Genomic DNA, 11073 nt, shown 5'->3' with positions numbered 1-11073 from the left:
ACAGCTGATGGTAAATACATCATATAGTATTTCTGTGTGTTGAGGCATCAGAGTAGTCTGGCTACAAAAAATTTTTATATTCATTGATATGCGTCATCCGTATAATATTGGACGAATTTTTATTCCATGATTCTATGGACTAAGCATTGATTTATTCTTTCAATACTGGTAAACAAAAATAACATCCAAGTATTACTTTGTTTTTCTATTTTTTTTTCGTCATATTCAAAATATTTTTGTATTCTAAATTTGTGGTTTTAAATTTACAATTAGCTATCAAACAAAAATTAGAAAATTTTAATTTGGATTTTAAAACGAACCAAATAAAAAATGTCGATGTTTCACAGACCCTGATAATTTTCATGAAAATAAAACGTATTGGTTCAATATGTAGTTTTATGTTTCTTGACATCGATATGAACTATTTGGTTTCAGTACAGCAGTGCAGGAATAATAATATAATACGGACAAGAGCGAACTCAAATGAAAGCGAAGACAAGGTATGTCACAAGAAAATTCGACCCGAGGGTGCACGGGTGTACAAGTGAAACCAAACGCCCAAGTGATACTCTCAGTATAATGTCTAGTGATGACCCTCCGAGTGTTTCAATCCCTTTGGAAATGTCACATCAAAGATACCCGAGTGTGTCTCATCGGTACATTGGCATAATGTTGGTTGACAATAAGTTGCTTATTCAAATTCGGTCCGAAATTTAATTTTTGAATTATCAAATGCATCAAATTGAAAACATACCAACTCACTTTGGTGCTTTTTTAAAATTAGCTTTTGACTCGGTTGTTTTACAAGGAAACGTAGGGGATTTTGCATGTTTCTATCTGTTGTAAAATAAATATAGATAATTCGAATGAATGAATCATCAATGATTGAGAATTCCAATAATACTAACTTTATTTTTGTCAAGATTTTATCTACATGTAAACACCACTTGGTAATTGATATCTTGATTACATATAAATGTATGAAGTTACTGTTAATACTGCTATCTTGTTTTATTTACGAATGACTCAAAAGTATTTTTCGATTGATAAAAAATTGAATAAGATTTTAATTATCAAAAAATCAATAAATACAGTGTTTGCTTTCAAAATTTCAAGTCGATTGACTTCATTATTTTTGACACATTGATTTCTAAATATGCTTTTTATACACGTAAGTAGAGGTGTAAGAAGCTGATTAAGTTATATATATATATATATCTATATATATATATATATATATAGATTTTCAATAATGCAATGAAAAATATATACGATGCAATGCATGGATATAAAATATTTAAGGAGCATTTAAGCTTAATTTTTCCGATAATCTGGGGTTAAAAAATTTTTGGTGTATATTTTTAAGTGGGGTCACCATTTTAATTTTTATTTTTTTGAACGAAATTTCTATTTGATTTTATTGATATATTTTTTTCTTTAATATATAAAAAAATGAACAATTAAAAAAAAATTGATTATCACAATTTTTACAAAATTATAAATTTACAAATTAAAAAAGAAAAAAATTCAATATCACAACTTTCGAAAAAATTGTATAATCTAAGATTCTACTGAGTATAATTCAAATTATAATTTACCGTGCGATCAGCTTGAAAAAAAATTATACTAACCTGATCAGCTTTTTACACCAATATTAAATGTATTAAATTCAATTTTTTTTTAATGAATTACATTATGTTATTTATAGTTCAACTATGAAACATTGTTTAAAATTTTATCTAAATATTTTTTTAAAATTATATATCAAGTCTAAAATATTGTCTCTTTTTAAAAGATTATTAGATTAAAAAAAATGATGTTTTAGAAAAAATTGTCACAAACAGCATTACATTAAAAATTTATAAAAAAGTCGGTCATACCACTTTACCACTTTGCATCCTACTTAGTAGAGCAATGAGATTTCATAACCCTTATATTATTATAAAACAATATTTTCACTACTTTTGTTTATTGAATGAAAAATATGATATGATTACGAAAATTTTATCAAGAACAAGTACTTTTCAATTTTATCAAGCAGAAGTACTTCGGCTTATAAATTACTTAAAATATTATTTTTTCCTCGCGGCAAGTTAATGGAAAAATTCGTTGAAATTACAAAGAATATTATTTCAAAATGTATTTGTTTTGTATTATAAATTATAATCCTGTTATTAGGATAACTTGAACTACGGTGGATAACCTGAACTTATCGACCGTAAATATTATTAATTACAGAAAATCTGCATAAAATATGAGACTTTAAACTTCGAAGTTGTTTCTATTCACCCCGTTGATGGTGTCTACAATAAATTCACGTAAAGTGAAAGTTAATAAACTTTGACACACTTTATTTTTGCAGTTAACCAACCGTGTGTCTCATGAATAAATTTAAAAGCGAACTTTTCCTTGGAAGATGCTGATGAGCAATCAGTCTAACACTTTTAAGGTTACTGTAATCTTGTAGCTTCATGACGGAGACGTGAATACTTTTCACTCGATATAAGGCCTTAGTGCGCGCAGGTAGATCATATGATATTATCTGCAATGATTTTGTTATTTCAAAAATCTTCAAAAATTCTACTTGATCAATTTTAAAAGCCAAAATTTCTTGATTTACTGCAAAATTGCTCCCTGTCAGTATTTCAGCACTTTTTTTGCTTTCATCATGCTCAAAAATCAGGATCCTAATGTTTTATCATATTAAATTAACTACAATTGAGACATTAATTGAGAAAAATTAATTTATTTCAAGAAAAAAATTCCTGTGCCGAGAAAATTAGTTTAACGAGTTTTACTGTTTTAAAAGAAGAAAAAAAATTCGTAAATTAAGTAAAATATACTTAAATTAAAAAATTCACTCAGTTTAAGATTTGTAAATTTTTTATTTAAATCAAGACGCTGAAGCTCTTTAAATTGTTTTTTTTGGCTTAAGAATTTTTTTTTCAAATTAAATTAATTTTTTTATTGTGTGCATATTTGCATTTGCTAAACTTTTTATTGCTACTATTAAAAAAATAATATTTTTTACGAATAACTATTTAAGTTAACTCATTTCTGCCTTATAATGTCATTCATTTTTTCATTACGATGTTGTGCGAAATATTATGTTGATAATTTGATAAAAAAGTTGATTCAAGAGAAAAAACCATGAACCAAGATTGCTATTTTGAAAAAAATGATTTTCTTGAATTAATAAGATGAATTCTTGAGCTAAGAAACTATTCTTGAAACAAGAATTTTTTCTCTTGACTTGAGAAAATTATTTTTTTTAAAATGGTATTTTTGGTTCAAGATTTTTACGTTAATTAATGGTGGATGTTAGTTAATTATATATGTTTATAGAGGAACTTGGTATATGAGGCTTTTAGAGCTCGTGTGGCTTGACACACGCGCTTCGCTTATTGCGCCAACACACCCGTACCTGCAAATTCCATTCCTTCAGTTACCTAGCTAAATGTGCTGTCGAAAAGTGAAGTAGATTTTTTATAAAAAGCTTTCTTAATTAAATTTTATTTAATAAAAATTTTTTTTTCTATTTTCCGTCAATAGAAAAAAACACAAACTTTCATATGGTACTTGAATTTCTGAGTTTAATATTAAGTTATAAAAGGTCTAGCTGTAAAACAGAAAAAAACTTTTGAGAATTAAGATATACCCACGATGACAATGATATTTTGATAATGAAATATTGTTACTATGTAATAATTTAGTTTCTTCCTTTAGAAGGACGGCTATATTGATTTCAATTATAAACTCGTGTAATAATATTAGGTCCTATTCAACAACAAAGGCATTGTAGAATTTCTATTAAAACTTAGTTATCAAAAAGACAATACAAAAATAGTAAAAACTTCATTATTTAAAACTGTTACAAAGTTTTTGTAGAAACTTTCTATTGTAAAATGCAATAGATGAAGTACAAGGTAAACATAGGACAGCGAAAATGCTTCATCAATAATCAATAAAATTCTCTATGACACTGTGGTCTTTTGCCTCCTACCGTATCTTTGTTTGGGTGAAACTATTATATAGGTAGGTATTATATGGATAAATCGTTCAGCGCTCGTCATCGCCACTTCGTTATTCTATTTTTCATCCTGAACTAAATTGATGCGGCGATAATAAAATTTGGTTTTTTACCAAACGACTATCAATTGCTTCAATAAAAGTTTATTGGTTTTTTCTGATTAAGTTTTGAAGTTATTAAGTTAATGAATAGTATAAAGATTATTGTAATAAAAATTCTGTCTTCTCAATAACATAATAATTATATGAACCAAAAGTTGATATTAAGCATCTGAAATGAATGCTGTTTTGATCGGGATTAATGATTCAATATAAAAGGATTGGTATGGCGGAACAGTCTTAAAAATATTTACTGGCCAAATCTGTGATTTAAAAGAATAATTCTTTATTTAAGAAAAATGTTCTATCTAATTAAAATTAATGATTATTAACTAGTTAGTTGGTATTTTTAGTCAAAAAAAATTTACTTGGTCAAAGAATTTGATCTTATCGATTGAAGATCACACACAGTAAAAAATTTTACGTGATACCGTCATGAATTTTTGTGTTAAATATTTAACTTTTTTATAGGTAAATTTAACATTTATTCTTTTAAATCAACACAAAAAAGTGTTAAATATTTAACATAAAAATTCTTAACACAAAATTTCTTGACACAATGACGCAAAATTTTTTACTGCGCAGTTATTGATCGGAGGTAAAACATTCTTAAATCAAGAACATAAAAGTCAAGAGTAAAAATTTTTGAAACCAAAACTCTGTTATTTTTTTTTTTTTCAAATATTTTTTTAAGAATAAAATAAATTTTCTCAATTTCAATTACTTTTTATTTTAGTGTTATAATTTGCTGAGAATTCACAAAAATTTTTACTAAATTTAATATCAGCACTTGAGTAAGAAAAAAGTGACTTGGCTCGAGATTTAGCGTTAACTTTTCTAATTTCTGTCTACAAAATACGATTAATAATATCAATTTGTATTTTTGTCACGTGAAATTGTATTGCATTTCAAACAATTTAATCAAGACGTTCAGCCGCTAATCGATAACAACATGAATGACTAGCACTTGAATGAGTTCACGCTAGTCCGCTTGACGATTAAAGATTGATTCGCTATTTTTAATATTAAAATTAATTTTAAGACGAAGCACCTTACAATCTTTTTTTTAACTAATTAACTCTGCTCATCGTTAGGGTAATCTTTTTCCTTCTTTGCAAATATTTAAGTTCGCTGGAGGAATGAGTAGGCTGGCAGCTTGGCAATATGCTGTATAATTTGACCATAATTCAAATGCAGCCTACTTCTTGAGGTATACGAGGCTTAAAAAAAAAAGACTGAGTCGTAAATCCCAACAGAATCAGTGTAATGTCGTGAATTGTTGAATCAGAACAGTTTTAGCATAAATAGCCGATTTTTGGGTGAACTTTTGTTTTTATGAGAAAAATTTTAAAATTAATCTTGAAGATCCCATTGAAATTACATTTTATTAAATTACTTTTTTAATTTTCCTCTATGGAAATAAATAGCTAGATTTTTAGAAAGTAAACTAGTCCAAAAAAACAAAGCTATTGTGAAATCTTTTTCATCATTTGAAAACATTTCACAGTAAAAAAATAAAAATATTTTTGGGTTCCATTTCTTATCAAGTGAAAGATATTCTCATAAAAAACATCAAACGTACGTGCAAATAGTACGTCGGTAAAGTTTGAACCAATTTTTTTATTTTTTATTTCATAACTGTTGGCTCATTCCGATTTTGTCCCTAGAAAATCTTTTGGATTTACTCTTTCACTGAGGTAATACTTGTATACTTGTAAAGTTTGCTGTTACAAGACATTATTTTCTCAGTGTTATTATCATACGCTTATGAATACAAAGCCTTAAGTTTTAAAATTTCACCAAGTTAGTTTACGGCAAAAACAGACAACAAAAAAAGCTTAAGATACCCAAGCAAAGTGGTAGGGCTAATTTTTTTTTTTTTTTATATCAAACTTTTCTTGGCTCTTCTCATCTGACGGGCAAGTTTTTCTCCAGTAGAAAATGTTCATTTGAAATTCAATGTTACTTATTCATTGATAAAAAACTTTGTAACTATTTTATATTTCAATATATTGTTATCACATTTATTATTATTTTTATACTTTCATATCTGTATTATTACACAATAACTTTTATACTGAAATGAATGCATCGGAAATCGGAAGTGCGGATACTTTTTGCTCTATACATATTACTTCTTGAAAAATGTTGTGTTCATTATTTGCGAGAAAAATGTGTAGTCATAAAAATTTATCATTAAATATATTTATTTCTGACCTTGATGTCATAGTAAATTATTGTATTTATTTATACTCTATAAATATTAATTTGTCCTTCGTAAAATTTATTTTTAGCTTTCTGTTTTATTTATAAAAGCATTGAATAACAGCCAATTATTTAAAACAGCGGTTGGATTTCAGTAGTAATACTCGACGGCTGACCATACGTGACATCACCGATTGCAACCATTACTTAATAAAATATCATCAATAAATATTTACCTCCAACTATGGTTTGATTTATATATTTTTGCGCTTACAACTTATTTTTTTTTTTTTTTCAATTGTAAAAAATTGATATTTTCAATTGCATTTTAATTAATAAAAAAAAAATTAACTTGATTTAAAAGAAAAGTTTTTGAATCAAGAAAATCAATCGAAGAGCTTCATTATCTTGAATCAAGCTTAATTTACTAAAGTTAAAAATTTTCTTAAGATCAAAAATTTTTTCATTTAAATTATAACTTAATTAAAAAATAGTAAATGAAAATTTATAGTACGTAAATTTTTTTTTTTAATTCAATCATAATCAAAGAAAACTGCAAAAAATGTAACTTTCTAGATGGTAAATTAAACCTACGGTCTTACGTTAATTTGATATTGATATAGATAATTTTTTACACCATTATTTACGGACGATATCAATTGAAAAATAATGACTAATGCAAAATTTGGCTTCGATATTTAATTTATACTAAAAGTAAAAATCTTAAAATTTCTTGCTATTTTTCGAAATAAAATGCTATGAAAAAAATGACCATTTAAAATTTTTTAACATTTATTGTATTAATTTTTTTTAGTAAAATTTATCGATTGTTAATAAATTAATTTTTGTGAAATCATTTCTCAATTTTGCTTTTCACAAATGAATATTCATTGAATCATACATGAAAAATAAAATAAAATAATAACAATAAATTTGTATAAGATAACTTTTGTACGTATTAATATTTCGCGTTACAGATACCATAAATTTTTTTTTTACAATTTGAATTTTTTATACGCATTTATGGTCATTTGAGTAGATTTTGTAAGTCACAAGATTGAATAAAAAAATGTTGAAATTGGAGAAAAAAATTTCCCTTTAAATTTTCTTTCTTAGATCATATTAATACATTACCAAAAAAAAAAAAAAAATAATAAAAAGAATTTGATAATAAACTCTTATTAATAAAACATACGAAGGTTTGAAACTCAATAATGGTATATGTTTTTAATTTAAAGAAACCATTAATTTTCCTGTAAATTTTCTGCTTCAAAAATTATATTCCACCTTTATTAATTCATCAGACGTTTTTAATTGATTAAATTCTCATTTTTTTTTAATTTCACCAATGCAGTAATTAAATAATTAATTAATTTACTACTTTTCCTTTTGTATGTGGTTTATTCTTTAAACAAATAATCGCGTATCTTGCCAAATGTGTATATACGCGTGAATATTTAACATCATGTACGCAAACTTGAGGGATATATAGGGTCTACTCAGCAAACATATGATCTCATTTATTTGAAAAATACTTCAGTAAACGGCTCCATGCAAAAAGATAAAATTTATGAAATATTTCAAAGACAAATGAATAAATAAATAAATAAATAAATAAATCAATTAGAGTATTAATCATCATCATCATTACCAGATTAATTAAAACGATAATTTATAAGGTACAGAATAAAACATATAATAACTGTTAAATAAATTTTTTGCGGTAAAAATGAATAAAGTAACAGAAAAAAAAAAACGAAATAAAATAGCTTGAATCCGCTTAGTAATTAAATTTATCAATTAGTAAGGTATTGAAAGAGAATGATGGAAGGTTGGTGTAAATGTGGAAGAGGGGCTTTTCCCGCCGGCTCTTTTGAGATTACAGAAACTCTCCACCAGGGTGCAACTACAGCGCATAGTCGTTCCGCGAACAATCGATTGCGATATATCGTCGAGTCCTAGCTGCCGTCCGTTTAAGGAGAAGCCAACGCATGCGTTTTTGCCAAGGGTTCGTATTGGCTGGTGATGATGTCATGCAGTCTCCCCTAGCTCTAAGAATGAATCTGCGGGCTTTTCTGCAGTCTACACCGACTATTCGAGCGGCACAGCCGCGTTTTTGACGTCATTTTCATTTTTATACTTGTGCAATAGTAATTTACACATTGTGCTTTCGCGAAGACAGTCAACAACACTCGTCCAAGTTTGTGACAACAGCTAAAGCTTGTCAACAAACGGTGAGTCCTTCTTAAATATACATTTTACATTATATTCTATCTCAAATCATCCCTTATTTTCTTCTCTGGTTGTCTATAGCTGTTGGACAGCTTAAACACATCAACATCTGTCATTTTACCAGACATATAATAATAATGCCTGTTATTAATATTCATTTTGCTTTTTCATCCAATAATATTGTCTTCACTCCTATCTGACTCTCAATCATTCATTTAAAAGTTGAAAAAATTTTTATAAATTCACAACTGACATTCGAAATATTTTTTTATTCCTAAAAATTTTCAAATGATGTTTTATTTTTTTAATTTAACTGTGATTAAAGAGTGAAGAAATAACAGCATGAAAAGTGTTGAACCGCGGCTTGGTCCACGTGCAAAAGTGATGATTTTTTCGGTTTAAAGTTTTTAGATTTTATAATCAATAATTGAAATATTATTTTAAAATTATTATTCCAAGAAAAAAATGATAAAATTTTGAGGTGATTTTTTCATGAAAGCGTTCATTTTGTAAATTATATAATACATAAAAAGTTTGGATAGAAATATTCGATATTCTTCAATGGAAAACAATGCGAAATTTTCATGAAAATAAGAAGTGATAAGTAATTTAAGTGAGAGGGTGAAGCTGACAATTCTTGCTATAAATTAAAAGTTATTTTTGGTCTCACATTGAAAAAAACTTTGCATATAATAGTAGAGTGTAACGGGGTATATATAGTGATTATGATTACCTTATCCTTATTCTCTTTCTTATTCGTCGTGCTTGAGCATTGAGCTCAACTGATGAGAGGCCTTTGCAATTATTCACCTCAGGTGTTAAAGTAGAGGTTTTCAACAATATAGGACAAAACTTCGAGCCTTTTGTTCTTAACAAAAAAAGTATAATACATTTTCAACTGTCATGACAACTTTTACTGTTCTACACAAATTATATTATGAAACAAACTCTGTTGTAGCATTCATGAAAGTTGTATTTTATTTTATTTTATTTTTTATCTACTTTTAAACTTATTATCTTCTAGGAAGATAGGTATGTTTATTGTTTTAGTATTGATCGTTGTGGTACTTTTATGTAGTTCTAGTGTTTGTTGAGTTGTAAAAAACTTTGCTGATGTACATTGATAGTGAGCTAATTGCAATAATGCAAAGTTACATCAAGTAATCTAACAAAATCAAATGTCAATTATGGTTAGGTCGAAATATATGAACTTGCATTTGTATTATTATTTTTTTTTTTTTTTTTAGTAGATTTTGTAGAAATCTAACTATTGCATTTATTTTTATGATGCAACTTTTGAATAATTTTGTAATTTTTCGACTCATTTTATCTAGCTGGTTCTCAAAAGACAATTTTTTCAAAAATTTATGTAAATATTTATACGATAAAACGCGGCTTGCTATGACCATAGCGTTTAAAATTATTAACGGATCTTATCGAAACAACATACTGATTCTACAGATGAATACTAAGGTCAAGTTCAAATATGATCTTGGTCGGTTTAGTAAGTTATAGATGGCAGAATTTAAAAACTTCTAAAACAATAAACAAAGACCACTTGGCAGCCGAAATGGAAGTAAATTTCTCGATTAAAAAAAAAAAAAAAAACAAATATTTCTTATCAAATATTATTAATAATTATATACAACTTCTGTTATAATCAAACAATGACATCAAAACGAATGCATCGTAAAATTTCAATAAATCTGAGAAAGTAGGTAATTATTGGCTTAGACTGATGGTGAAGTATGCAAATTAATGTTTATTTAACAAGCTTTCAGATGCAATTTACAGAAATTTGATAGGATATCGCGTTCAATTGTTGCATGGAAATTCGGTGAAATTGAAAATTTTGGCGATTTTTGAAAATTTTTGAATTGCTCTCATTTCTGAACTAATCAACAGATTTGGCTCATCTTAGAACTTGACCTCAGAAATCGTCCTAAGAATGAGTATGTTAGGTTGCATTGAGATCCGTATAGAATTGCGGGAGATAGAGAAGAGACAAGGTCGATTATATCGTATAAATGTAAATACATACATGTATAAACTTTTGAACCACATGCATTTTTTGAATGTGCTTGAAAAAAAAATTAACTTGAATCAAGGATAAAATTCATGAATCAAGAAAATAATTTTGAAGCTCATTGTCTTGAATCAAGACAAAAAATTTTTGAATCAAATAAAATTTACTTAAACCAAGTGAAATTTCTTAGTTTAAGAATTTTTCAACTCAAACCAAAACGATGAAATTCCTCAAAATTATTTACAAAATTATTCAAGTATATTTTTTTCTGTGTAGAAGCTTGTTGAGTAAACAATAATTTTCATGTCTTTCTATTGATCTAGACGGAAGTTATCTATACTTTCATTTCGGCTGTCGAATAGCTTTTTATTCGGTTGTAACTGTTAATCCAGACCGGTATCTATTTAATACTTTATTTAGGGAACGTGATGATGAAAAATTACCGAAAAAATTATAAAAATTTGACGTTCTGCCAAAAATTA

The 11073-nt window shown here is 26.7% G+C and overlaps 1 protein-coding gene across 1 annotated transcript in view; it reads left to right on the top strand.

Annotated features, from left to right (window-relative positions):
* The window catches only part of Hwt (SH2 domain-containing adapter heavyweight), a 180250-nt gene that overhangs the window by 57847 nt on the left and 111330 nt on the right, over nt 1–11073 (top strand). The window lies entirely within an intron of this gene.

This window comes from Cotesia typhae, unplaced genomic scaffold, assembly GCF_013202065.1.
Source record: "Cotesia typhae breed Kobodo isofemale line unplaced genomic scaffold, CoteBio_Ctyphae contig_122, whole genome shotgun sequence".
Lineage (NCBI taxonomy): Eukaryota > Metazoa > Arthropoda > Insecta > Hymenoptera > Braconidae > Cotesia > Cotesia typhae.
Note: the sequence above shows the minus strand (reverse complement) of the source record. Positions and strands in the feature narration are given on the sequence as shown.